Source organism: Myotis myotis, unplaced genomic scaffold, assembly GCF_014108235.1.
Source record: "Myotis myotis isolate mMyoMyo1 unplaced genomic scaffold, mMyoMyo1.p scaffold_m19_p_6, whole genome shotgun sequence".
Classification (NCBI taxonomy): Eukaryota; Metazoa; Chordata; class Mammalia; order Chiroptera; family Vespertilionidae; genus Myotis; species Myotis myotis.
Window position 1 is genome coordinate 97693713 of NW_023416368.1, and position 13252 is coordinate 97706964.

Genomic DNA, 13252 nt, shown 5'->3' on the forward strand with positions numbered 1-13252 from the left:
TGCCTGAGCCCACGTGCCTGAGCCCCACTCCAGTGATGTGCTGGAGCCACACTGAGCACTTCCTCCTAACTCCACACTCAGTGACATCAGGTTGGCAGATGAAACCAGCTATGATGGGAGTATTTGTACCATGGGAATCAGCAGATGCTAAGTACCAGGGTTTCATTTTCTTTATTTCTTTTATTTTCTTATTTTGGTCAGAGAGGTGGTTATTAACGATTTATCAGCAGACCATGGGGCCCAGGTGCCTCCATGCCCGATGTAACCAAGTGTGTACCCACATACCAGTGCATGGTCATAAGCGTGTCTGAGCAACTATGTCTCTGGATACACGTGACTTTGTGTTCCCATGAGTCTCTGCCTGTGTACCCATGCGAGGCCCAGAGCCCTGTTCCTCTTTGGCAGTTGGTTCTACAGGAAGCTGTTGGGGTGGGGGTGAGGGTGCTGAGGCTTCCCCCATCCCCCACTCATCTCTTCAGGACACCTGCACCCACAGGGCTGAGTGGTGGAAGTGAGTACCCTGCTTCTAGAACCCCAAGCCTATGCTGTACTCAGACCCCCACCTCAGCCCACAGCTGGGGACAGAGGGACCAAGCAGTCGGGCAATTAAGGAAAAGGAAGTTGAGGTCACCCTGCAGTTACTCTGGACTCTGACCCACTGATGTTCCCCCTGGACAGGCTGGAGGCCTTGGCCATGGGTAGTGGGGGCTGCAGGAGCCGGACTGTGTGCCTGCAGCAGTGAGGACAAGTCTCCATGTGGTGAGTGACCATCCTGGGGGCGTGGGAGTGGAGGGACAGATGGACCAACAGGGACAGATTGGCAGCAAGGCCTGGTGTAGCCTGAGGGGCAGTGGACAGACAGCCCATCCTATTTCTCTCGACCCTCTGGTCAGCCTGTTTTCAAGTGAGCGGGCGAGGTGGTTTGACCTGCTTGTTTGTCCTGCAAAAGTCTGTGGTCCTAAGAGGTCTCTCCAGGGGCTGGGGTCCATGACAGACCACAAGGTACAACAGGAGGATGGAGCCCCTTGTGGCCAAAGTCTGGGGAAGAGAGACAGTGGATGCTAGGGGGAGGGTCTTGGGTTTCCTGCAGCAGAGTCGCCAGGCATGCTTCGCTTTTTAAACTGGAGATTTTGGAACACACACACCCACACCCCATGGACCTCCCTGAAACAGAATCTGAAAGTTGAGGCTGGGGTGTCTGACTTTCAAAACAAACACTTCTGCTTCAGGCTGATATGTGAGAGCCAGGCCTGAGAACGGTTGCTCCCCAAGCTGGCTAGCTCACCCAAGGAGGAGAACCCTCCACCGGGCAGCCCTCCAGCTCCCCTTCCCCCAAGGAGGTGCTCCTGGCTCCCACCATGGCCCACCTCGGGGAGCTTCCCACCCCAGGCTGCCTGGGGTGGGGTGCAGTAGGGAGGAAGGCTGTGGTTTCGTTCAGGGCACACCCAAGCCTCTGCTTCCTCCCAGCCCCCAAGGCCACACGGCCACCAGGCAGGTTCAGGCACTCTGGGGTCCGGGAAGGTGACCCGGGAGCTGGTGAGTGAGGCTGGGGCACATCAGAGAAGGCCTCCAGGGCCACTCAGGTGGCTGATCCCACTGGCCCAGGCTCCTACAGTTCTAAGAAGGTTCGACAACCAAGCAAGATCAAGGGAGGACTGCCCGCCTTTGAGCCCCCTTGCCATGGTCCCGGGCCTCTCTGGGAGGGCTTCTGGGCAGAGGCAGGCTTTTCACTGGACCTGGAAGCACCATGGAATGTCAATGGCAAACCCATCAGCATGTCTTGTCTCGGCCGTCTTCGCACACCCTGACTCCCAGCCCTGACACGGTGCTGGACGCCTGCCACACTCAGTATCATACAGATGACAGGATGGTCGTGTCAGCCTGCTGTGGGTTCAAATCCCGCTCCCCTGCCTCTGGGCAGCCATGGGCAAGTGACTTCACCACGCTGGCCCTCCCTCCGTTCCTCCATTAAAGAGCTGTCCTAGCCCTTACAAGTAAGATCAGAGCACAGGCCCCCACGCAGTAGGAGCTCAGAAAACGTGGTCAGACGTTCCTGTTCCTTCACCCTGTCCCTGTCCCTGTCCCCCAACCTTGCTTCCCTGAGCAGTCCCTGCCAGGCAACCTGTGTGCATCCTTAGCAGCTTCTGGGCCACCCTGGAAGGAGAACCTGATGGTGGTCCAGTCGTTACTGAGTTTGCAGGGTGGGCTCCTGAGAAAGGACTAGACAGAGAGGACAGCCGTATCCTTGGGCCTCTTTCTGGTCTGCTTCCCAGTCACGTACAAACCACATTCATATCCAGAAACTCCCGTGAGAAAAAACATGGCATCGTGCCTGCCTCACGTCACTAGCTTCCTGCCCTCCGGGGCCTGACCCCTCAAGCCCCAGTGCCAGTGCCTCCCAGTTGCGGGCGGGGATTCCCCTCCAGTTTTGTCCAGCTTTGGGGGCTGTTCTTTTTAAGCCGCCTATGGTGCTGGATGTTGGTGGACAGCGTGTGTTTTGTGTCTTTCTACAATGAGCGAGCTTGCACTGTTAGAAAGGGTGTCCTTGTCGGATTTGTAATGTAAGATTTTTCTAAAACCTCACTGCCTACTGCACTCTAACCTCGCGTTCCCCTGGTTCTGGCCTCCTGGGCTCCTGCCTTTGGTGCCAGGGGCTTGATGGGGGCTCTTCCTGGCTTCTCACTGCCCTAGGTGTTCCCGAAGTTCTCACATCTGCCCTCCGCCCAGGGACCAAGGGGTCCCCGAGGCGTTGGTAGCCTGTTGGGAAACATGTGTGGTGGGAGATAAAGAATTCAAACCTGGAGCACAGCAGATGAGGTGCTTTTTAAATGTCCACGAGCTGTTCTCTGGGTTCTATGTATGTGTCTGACTGTGTATAATTGTATGTGTCTGTGTCTGTCTATGCGTGTGTGTGTGTGTGTCTGCCATTGTCCACAGGTATTAGTATATAGAGTGTGTGTTTTTGTGTCTTTGTGTGACTGAAAGATTTCGGGGCCACCTACTTATGATAGCAATGAGGGAGGGGCAGGGGGGATCACCAGGGCCGGTAGGAGAGCAGGAAGTGACCAGGACAGAGCCCTGGGAACACAGAGTTTAAAGGTCAGGCAAAAAAGGGAAGATTAGGCCAGCTGGTGTGGTTCAGTGGTTGAGCGTCAACCCATGAACAGGAAGTCATGGTTTAATTCCCCATCAGGGTGCATGCCCAGGTTGCAGGCTTGATCCCTGGAGGGGGGCATGTAGGAGGCAGCCAGTCTGTGATTCTCTCTCATCATTCATCAATTCAGCCTGTTGCATCATAGGAGGAATGAATTTCTAGGGGGATGTGGCCAGAGGTAGCCAGTCGAGGTGAGTCGGGGAAGTGTCCTTTGGATTTAGCCTCAGAGAGAGCTAGGAGACTGCAGTGGCTGTGCAATTGGGCGGCGTGCAGGGGCAAAGACGGGCGTGTGGAGAACTCTCTGAGAAGGGAGGGAAGAGCCTAAGAAGTCGCCAGACAGCCAGGAATTTTTCAGAGAAGAATGAAAACACCAGTTAGGAGGCAGCACTTGGCCGCTGGAGGTGCGCACACAGCCACAGCACTGGGTACACCCAGATCCCGCAGACACGCAGACACAGAGCCCAGGCAAGCAGCAGAGCCCTCACAGATGCCAGAGCAGGTCTCCCTCAGGCCTAGAGGACAAGGCAGGTCCCACCCCTCAGATACTAATGGCCTTCACACACATGTGCACACACACACACTCACGCACATACACACACACACTCACACACACTCACACACACTCACTACACACACTCACACTCACACACACACTCACATACACACACTCATACACACACACTCATATACTCACACACACCCACATACACACACTCACACACACTCATACACACACACTCACATACACACCCTCACACACACATACACTCACACACACACTCACATACACACACTCATATACACACACTCATATACTCACACACACTCACATACACACACACTCACACACACTCACTACACACACTCACACACACACACACTCATATACACACACTCATATACACACACTCATATACTCACACACACCCACATACACACACTCACATACACACACTCACACACACACTCACACATACACACACACTCATATACTCACACACACTCACACACACACACATTACACACGCTCATACACACATACACAATCCCAGACGTTTGAAAAAGCACATAGATAATATCATTCAGCCTCAAAAAGAAGGAAATCTTGTCATTTACAACAACATGGGTGACCTTTGAGGGCATTATGCTAAATAAGGTAAACCAGACAAATACTATAAATAAAGTAAGAGAAACAAATACTATATGAGCCCACTTATATGTGGAATCTAATTTTTTTAAAAAAACTTATCGTAAAAAACATCAGATTTGTGATTGCTGGGGGTGGGGGAATGGGTAAAGGTGGTCAAAACATAGCAACTCCCAGTTACAGACGGCTACGCCCTGAGGCTGTAACTGCTGCACACCGTAAAGGGGCGCAGCGCTGTATGCCCGTTACATCTCCAACGCCGCAGGGAAACCCACTAGAGCAGCGGCTCTCCACCTTCCGGCCCTTTAATACAGCCCCTCATGCTGTGACCCAGCCATAACATTATTTTCGTTGCTACTTCATCACTGTCATGTTGCTACTGTGATGAATCGTACTGTAAATATCTGATATGCAGGATGGTCTTAGGCGACCCCTGAGAAAGGGTCGTTACCGCCCAAAGGGGTCGCGACCCACAGGTTGAGAACCTCTGCACTAGATGCTGAGTGTGAACACACACGTGGACACTCAAGACTTGCACTCAAACACTCACCTGACAGCACACGCACTATGCACCAACACAAACGCCCCGTTAAACAGGGACGGGGCACACAGACACTCAGACACTCAGGACTCAGTCTAGCCTGTTTCCCCAGGACCCACCGTCACCACTCCTCCCGCGCTCTTCAGCTCCTCTTGGAATGTCTTGTCCAGCCCAGGTAAGAGGCCGATAGGGCTGGGGGTGGGGATGCTGCTAGAGCTTGGCCTCCCCCCAGACTGGAGTCCAGGGGCCCCCATAGCAGAACGCCAGCCCCACGATCCCACCAGCTGCTGCATCTGGCAGCCCTTTGCAGCAGTCCCCGCCCCTCTTGCTGGCAGCCCCATCCTGGCAAGGATTCCCGGCTGAGCTCTGCTCCATCCCAGCTGCACTCACTCGTGCAAGCCTGCCCCATGGCTGACCCAGGGCTCAACCACTCCTGGCCAGCCTTCTCTAAGCTGTGGCTGAAGCGGTGGGCCTTCAAGAGAGGTAAGAGGGCAGGCCGCGAGCAGCGGGCACAGGCCAGCACACAGGGTTCCCTGGACAACTTGCCCACCGCCCCACCTCGAGCTCTCCTTGGCCAGGGGCACAGAGTGCCTGAGCCAACCCCCAATTCCACATCCCGGGACCCCATGGCACATCCCAGACTGTGGGTCCCCCTTGCCCAGGAGGAGACATCTTCCCAGACTCCGCAGTAACTTGTCTCAGGGGGTAAATTTGCAGAAAGAGAGGATTCACCTTGTAGTTCCCTCGGGGCAGCCTGGTAGCTTCCTGGGGCCCCTGACACTGTGAGCTCTGGCTGGCTGTAGGGCAGAGGCTCAGCAAGAAAGAGCAGGGCTGAGACCCCAGGGGTTCTGATAGGTACCTTCCTTGAACACACACACACACACACACACACACACACACACACACACACAACTGGACAATGACACCCACCCCGTCCTGGGCCTCAGTTTACCTCTGTGGTGGCTAGAGAGGCCCTTGTATTATATCCCCCCCGCCTGGGTGAATTGCTTTTGCAAAAAGATACTTCTTAAATCTCAGGAGGAATTTAGCCCTTGAAGATAAGCCAGATGGTGTCAGGGACATGGTGTGGTAACACTGTGCTAGCAGCCCGCACACCGTTCCCACGACCTTTCCACAAGCATCTCCGAGGCAGGCCAGCCCCTCTGCTCAGCCTCATCCGATTCTGGCGCCCATTACTTGTGAGAGCTGCGTACTTGTTCAAGGTGGCAACGAATGTCCATTTGAGGGGCAATGAGAAGATTCATTAGTTCTTTTATCTACAGACTCTCTCTGAGGGCCGATTGTGTGCTGGGCACCCTGCTGGGGGAGATAGCAATATCAAGGGACCTGGGGGTGGGGCTGGGGAGAGAGGGTGGCAACTGAAGAGCAATCACAATGATGGGAATTGCTGCCCGTTGTTAAGTCTCATGCAATTAGACTCAGAGAGGTTGAGTGACTTGCACAAGGTCACACAGCAAGGACAAGCTAGAGGAACCAGCATTTTAAACCGGTTCTGTTCCAAGGCCACCTTTGAGGTGTTTTACCCAATGAACAAAGCTACCAGTGTGGGCAGCTGGAGGGCTGGGAGGGTTTTTAAATCCACCAGTGGGTGGCAATGCTGGAGAATTTAATGCATCAGCTGCGGATCAGCAAGGCAACAGTCTGTGACCCAGGTCCTTGCAAAGGCCTACCAGCTCCTGGTCACCCAGCCCAGCCAGTCTCCCTGTCTGGGTAGGTTGAGGCTGTGATTTATAGGCAGCAGATGAGAGAGTGAGCTGTGGGAACCTGTGGTGACTCTTAAACCATTTTGTGGCTGGTGCTGCAGATACTGCTGGTGGAATAGGCTGCCTGGGACCTGAATCCAGGCTGATAGCTTCTTCAAGAGGATCTTGAGGGGGGATGAGGGGAGCAGAGTGACTCCCCACCAGCGTCCTTCTGTCTTTAGCCCTGGAGGGCATAGGGAGAATGTCCTGTTTGTGTCCCTCTTAAGCTCTGGAACTAGCTGCCTGGAACTTCCTGGGAAAATGGTAGCGTTGGGCCCTAACTGGTTTGGCTCAGTGGATAGAGCATCGGCCTGCAGACTGAAGGGTCACAGCTTCTATTCCGGTCAAGGGCATGTACCTTGGTTGCGGGCACATCCCCAGTAGGGGGGGTGTGCAGGAGGCAGCTGATCGATGTTTCTCTCTCATCGATGTGTCTAACTCTCTATCCCTCTCCCTTCCTCTCTGTAAAAAAAAATCAATAAATTAAAAAAAAAGAAAAGAAAATGGTGGAGCTGGGTTTAAGGAGGCAGACAAGCCAGGGAGATGGGGTGGGGACCTCCAGGGAGGTTCCTGTGGCAGGACTGCACTACCCCTTCTCCGTTGTTCCAGTTACCCCTTCTGGCCATACTTTTTCATTCATTCCCCAAAATATAGTAAGTACATACATAATTAGTGCATCCTGAGCCTCAACTTGGTTTCTTTCTTCTCTGGATTCTCTGTCATGATTCTGACCCCATTCCATCTATACCTCTCACCGGCTCATCCCCTAAGAATGCCATCTCCTGATGTAATTCATCACTGCCTCTGGGCCCTGCCACATCACCTAACCCCCACCCCCAACTATCCATCCTTCCATCTTCCATCTATTCACCCATCTCACCATCCATCCATCCATCTAACCAACTATCTTCCATTCAACCAGCCAACTGTTCTTTATCCATCCACCTAACTATCCATCCATTCATCTGTTCATCTGTCTACCCATCTAAACATCATCTACCTAACCATCCATTCATCTAACATACATACATACATACATACATACATACACCTGAGCATCCATCCATCTAACCATCTATCCACTCATTCACCCATTCATCTGTCCAACCAACCAGCCAGCCAACTATCTATGCATCTAACCATCCAATCAGATAGCCAACTATCCAACCATCCATCCATCTAACCATCCCATTTATCTAACCATCCACCCATTTAACAATCCATTTACCCATCCAACCACCCACTCATTCATCCATCTAACATTTATTCACCCATCTATCCACTCATCAGCTCACCACAGAATGGCCTGTTGCTTATAAGTATTGCTTTGAGTTGGAAATACCTAGGTTTACATCCAGCTCTTGCCCTTACCAGCCTGGTGTGACCTTGAGAAAATCAGTGCATCTCTCTGAGCCTCGTTGGGGTCCCCTTCTGTATAGTGGGGACTCAGAGGGTTGCTGTGAGGATAGAAAAATGCAATTATGTGATGGCCTCAGCAATAGCCCGGGCACATAGGAGCTGACTACTACACATGAAGTTTTACACCCCAGCTGGTTTGGCTCAGTGGATAGAGTGTTGGCCTGCAGACTGAAGGGTCCCGGGTTCAATTCTGGTCAAGGGGTGCATGTGGGAGGAAACCAATAGATGCGTCTCTCTCACATCAATGTTTGTTTCTCTCTCTCTCCCTCCCACTCTCTCTAAAAATCAATGGAAAAATATCATCAGGTGAGGATTAAAAAAACAGCTTAAGATTCTACGTGGGGCTTGGAGACATGACAGTGAATCAGATACAGAACCTGCCCTTATGGAGCACATGGTCTGGAGCAGGGGTCAGCAAACTTTCTGTAAAGGGCCAGAGACTACATATATTTGGCTTTGAAGGTCATGTGAACTCTGGTACAACTATTGAATTTTGCTGTTGCAGAATGAAAGCTGTCATAAAGTGGGCATGGCTGTAGGCTTGGAGCCATAGTTGTATCTTGGAACCCCTGGTGTAGAAGGGCACAAATAAACCAACGACACCACAGCCGGGTGTCGGGAAAGGGTGCAGAGCAACTCAAAGTTCTCTGGCCAAGACTCACAGCAGAGGATCAGAGTCCTCGATTGTCAGGCAGGAGCGGGGGCGGGACGGGTGGTGAGGGCAGCACAGAGGCAGGCGGGAGAACACTGAGTGTGGGTTGGGGGCGGTTGAGAGGGCTGACATTCATCCCGGTGTCACAGACTGTAGCTCAAGGGTCAGTCTATGACTCTATGACACAAAGATTCGTGCTCAACATGCGATACCAGGATCAGAGTTGAGTCTGTCATCAGAATCGAGCTCAGCCTGTTCCGGGCTCAGAAATTTCTGTCAAAAGCCTAAATTCATCCCTGACCTTTCACCTTTAGCCTTTGGACGGCAGACCTGCAGGGGGCAAATGCCAGGCATGAGCTTCTGTCTTTGGCCTCTACAGGCTGTGGAAGGCTTCGGCCTCCATGAACCCCTGCCGAGTACAGCCCCTGGAGGACTTGGCCCAGAGATGGGTCTGCCTCTCCCTCCCAAGCTCCCATCAGCCTCCAGGACCCACCTCCACATCTGCTTTTTCTCATCCTTCAGCCTGCTTGTTTTATTCCAACCTTCCCGAGTCACAGATGTTGCCCTGGCTTCAGGTTGGGGGAGGGGCTCGATGCAGGCTTAATGAGGGCAGCAGACCAGCGTCCCTCAATCAGCCTGAGGGGTAGGTAGCTGGGGAGGCTGTGATGATGGAAACTGTGACATGGTCACACCTGTGGCAGGCCGAGGGCATCACGGCTCACCTACCTGGAAGCAGTGGAGCTGAAGCCCTGTGGGCCTGCCCCGTCATAACTCCAAAAGGGGCCTCAACACATTTTTCTGGTTACAGCTTCATAGACATATAATTCATACACCATGTAAGTCACCCACTTTATGTGTACAAGTCAATGGCTTTTAGTATATTCACAGCGTTGTGTAGCTGTTGCAATTTTAGAACATTTCCATCACCGCCCGCCCCGCTCCCCCCCCCCCCCCGCCCCCCCGCCAAAAAAACTGTTTCCTTTACCTATCAGCCCACAATCCCCCCTTCCCCCACCCCAGCCTGGGGCAACCACTAATCTACGTTCTTAGACCCTATAGATTCACCTATTGTGGGCATTTCACACAAGTGCAACACATAGCATGTGGTCTTTTGTGACTGGCTTTTTTGACTTAATGTTTTCAAGGTCCGTCCATGTTGTAGTGTGTGTCAGTGCGTCACTCATTTTTATGGCTGAGTAATATTCCATTGTATGGATGGAGCACGCTTTGTGTATTCATTTATCCATTGATGCATATTTGGGGCTATTTCCACCTTTTGGCTCTTAAAAATAACGCTGATATAAACAGCTGAGTACAAGTCTTGGAGTAGAAATACATATGAGTTTATTTCTCTTGGGTAGACAGCTCGGGTGGAATATCTGGGTCATATGCTTAACCTCTAGAGGAACTGCCAAGATGTTTTCCAGTCTTCCTAGTTTTCTGTATAGTTTTTGCGGGGAATGGGGGTTGCACACATGTATGTGTATATGTCAACCCTTTTCGTTCATTTATTCATCAAATGTGTTTAATTCTGCCTTGACTATTTTTTGCCATTTTTGCTACCTCCCAAAGGCCCCAGCAATTTTGTATTCATAATTTTGTATTCTTTTTCTCAAAGGAGGCCTCCCCAAATTGTATAAACTTCAGCCCCCCCACCCCCCACAACTTGGGGCATTATGCAACTGGGAGGAGAGGGAATTAGTGGTTATTGACAGCCCTGTGCTATCCCCCTCTCTGCTCACCGCACATTGGAATACAGAGGGATATCCTCACCCCCACTCACCCACTGAGGGGCACTTAGGCTGTTTCCAGGTCTTAGCTATGGTGAGTTGTGCTGCTATGAACACAGGGGTGCATATGTCCTTCCTGATTGGTGTTTCTGTTTTCTTGGGATATATTCCTAGAAGTGGGATCACTGGGTGAAATGGGAGTTCCATTTTTAGTTTTTTGAGGAAACTCCATACTGTCGTCCATAGTGGCTGCACCAGTCTGCATTCCCACCAGCAGTGCACAAGTGTTCCTTTTTCTCCACATCCTCTCCAGCACTTGTCGTTTGTTGAATTGTTGATGATAGCCATTCTGACAGGTGTGAGATGGTACCTCATTATCATTTTGATTTGCATCTCTCCGATGATTGGTGACTTTGAGCATGTTTTCATATTCCTCTTGGCCTTCTGTATGTCCACTTTCAAAAAGTGTCTATTTAGGTCCTTTGCCCATTTTTTAATTGGATTGTTTATCTTCCTTTTGTTAAGTTGTATGAGTTCCCTATAAATTTTGGAGATAAACCCTTTATCACATGTATCATATGCAACTATGTTCTCCCATACAGTGGGCTCTCTTGTTGCTTTGTTGATGGTTTCTTTTGCTGTGCAGAAGCTTTTTATTTTTATGTAGTCCCATTTGTTTATTTTTTCCTTAGTTTCCATGTATCATTAAATGTATTGCTATGACATATGTCTGATATTTTGCTGCCTATGAATTCTTCTAGGATTTTTATGGTTTCCTGTCTTACAGTTAAGTCTTTTATCCATTTTGAGTTTATTCTTCTGTATGGTGTAAGTTGGTGGTCTAGTTTCATTTTTTTTGCATGTACCTGTCCAATTTTCCCAACACCATTTATTGAAGAGACTGTCTTGACTCCATTGTATGTTCCTGCCTCCTTTGTCAAATATTAATTGAGCATAGCTGTTTGGGTCGATTTCTGAGTTCTCTGTTCTGTTCCATTGGTCTATATGTCTGTTCTTGTGCCAGTACCCGGCAGTTTTGAGAACAGTGGCTTTGGAGTATACTAATAACTTGATGCCTGAGCGGCCAATGAACAGGTTACTCCAACGCACGTTTCTGTGAAAGAGAGGCTAAGGCACTAGTTTACTTTAGGAGTAAGTAGCCCTGATTGCCTGCCTCATTGGCTTTTTATTGTCACAACAGCTTGAACTAAAATTAGCCTCTAGATACAACCCGAAGGGTAAGTATCCTTGAGAAAGCACATGCTTCTACAAGGTCGGGTCTTAAAGACTAAACAGAGAGATTCTAGCAACACCCACCCCCGGGGGATCGGACTTGTTTGGAAAAGTCAAGGCAGGGGCTGCTGCCTTCGGCAAGGTCCCCTCAGAGGCCCCCGACCTTCCAGAGAATCCTCCTCACAGACATTCCAACCACACCCCGTGCTTCCCCACGTCTCCCCGCTTTTCGTTTTCTGGCTGCAGAAGACAGAGGGAGGCGGCGAACTTTCTGCTTTGGAAGGTCAGGGTCCGTGAAGCGCGTTCACTGCTCGAGTTCTGATTTTGTAGACTATAAGAAAAACAAAGAGAATTACAAAGACAGCAATGGTTAGTCCGGTCAGGTACCAATTGATTTTAGGTTACTATGTGGTGGGGTCTAGCCACTCCAAATGCTCCTGTACCGTATTCCAAGCAGAAGTCTGTTTTTCATGCTTATTGATAGCAAGTAAGGACTCTAACTTGCCTTTGACACATGTTTACTTCTTCAGTCAGGTTATCATGAAAGACTCCCTATGATGCTTTTGAGCATCAATCCACTGATGGTGACGACTGTTCCATTTCAAAGGGGTGACACATATGTGCTTATGCTCCCAATCGCAAGTAAGCACTGGCCTGTTTGCTATAGCGCCCTGTCTTTCCCCCAGATAGTCAATGGCTGCCTCTGCTGCCTGTAGTCTAGCTAATTTTTTTAATCTATGTGCTGCTGTATAGTGAATTCCCTAGTTACGTTATATGCCATATTGTCCACAAATGTGGCCGTCTGCACAGATTCAGAAAGACCCACCATGGCAACACTGGCAGTAGTAAGAATAACAACAGCCTAGATGATGGCTGCAGTGAGCATCCCCCAAAATCTTCTGGGCCATAAGTGGCTCAATGCCCCTTCTAAGACTTCGATAGCTGACAAGCCTTGCTATTTCCTGGTGAGATCAACAGGTATTAGGATTTCTGCTTGTCTTCTAAGCACCATAATAGTTCTGATGGCCAATGAGGTAATATTCTGGGTGGTAATACAGGGTGGAAAATGAGCTCCTTCTCTAACCTGTACTAGAAAAGATGAACTATGGCTGATTAGTAGATCGGGGCCCGTAACAAAGACAAAGGGGTGAGTGGTGCAAATCAGACTATTGTCAGTAAGATTATTAGTAAAAGTTATACTGTAGTGGCCAGAGGGGTTCTGACAGTCACCGTGCCACAATTTCAAAGGGCTAAAAACATGGCCTAATCTCAATAAAGTTTCCTGAACTAGCAAGCCTAGTACTTGAGGTCATGGGGAACTCATCCCTCCCCCAGTCCACACCTCAGGCGTGCCTGCATAACCCATGTAACTAGCATTAGGGGCACGGTGTACCAGAGTGTCAGTGTGGCTGGCTTGCAAATGAGCATGTGGGCTTCAATCTATAACCTGTTGGTCCCCTAGGACCGTCAAATGGGCATGATTCCTCTACCAACTTCCCAAGGAATGCCTAAGCAGAGGGGTCCCACCGCTTATTTTGCTTGCACGGTGGGATGGGGGGCACAGTAGCATTGGTCAGATTACCACAGGCCAGACTGCCTGCTGAGAGAAATAG

General features: G+C 50.6%; 1 protein-coding gene across 1 annotated transcript in view; it reads left to right on the forward strand.

Moving 5' to 3' along the window:
• Window positions 1–402: 402 nt before the first annotated feature.
• Window positions 403–13252, forward strand: part of ARHGEF18 (Rho/Rac guanine nucleotide exchange factor 18) — a 104695-nt gene continuing 91845 nt past the window's right edge. The window contains exons 1-2 of the mRNA XM_036312369.1: window positions 403–511; window positions 679–759. The gene's annotated coding sequence lies outside the window, so the exon portion shown is untranslated. The remainder of the gene's footprint in view (window positions 512–678; window positions 760–13252) is intronic.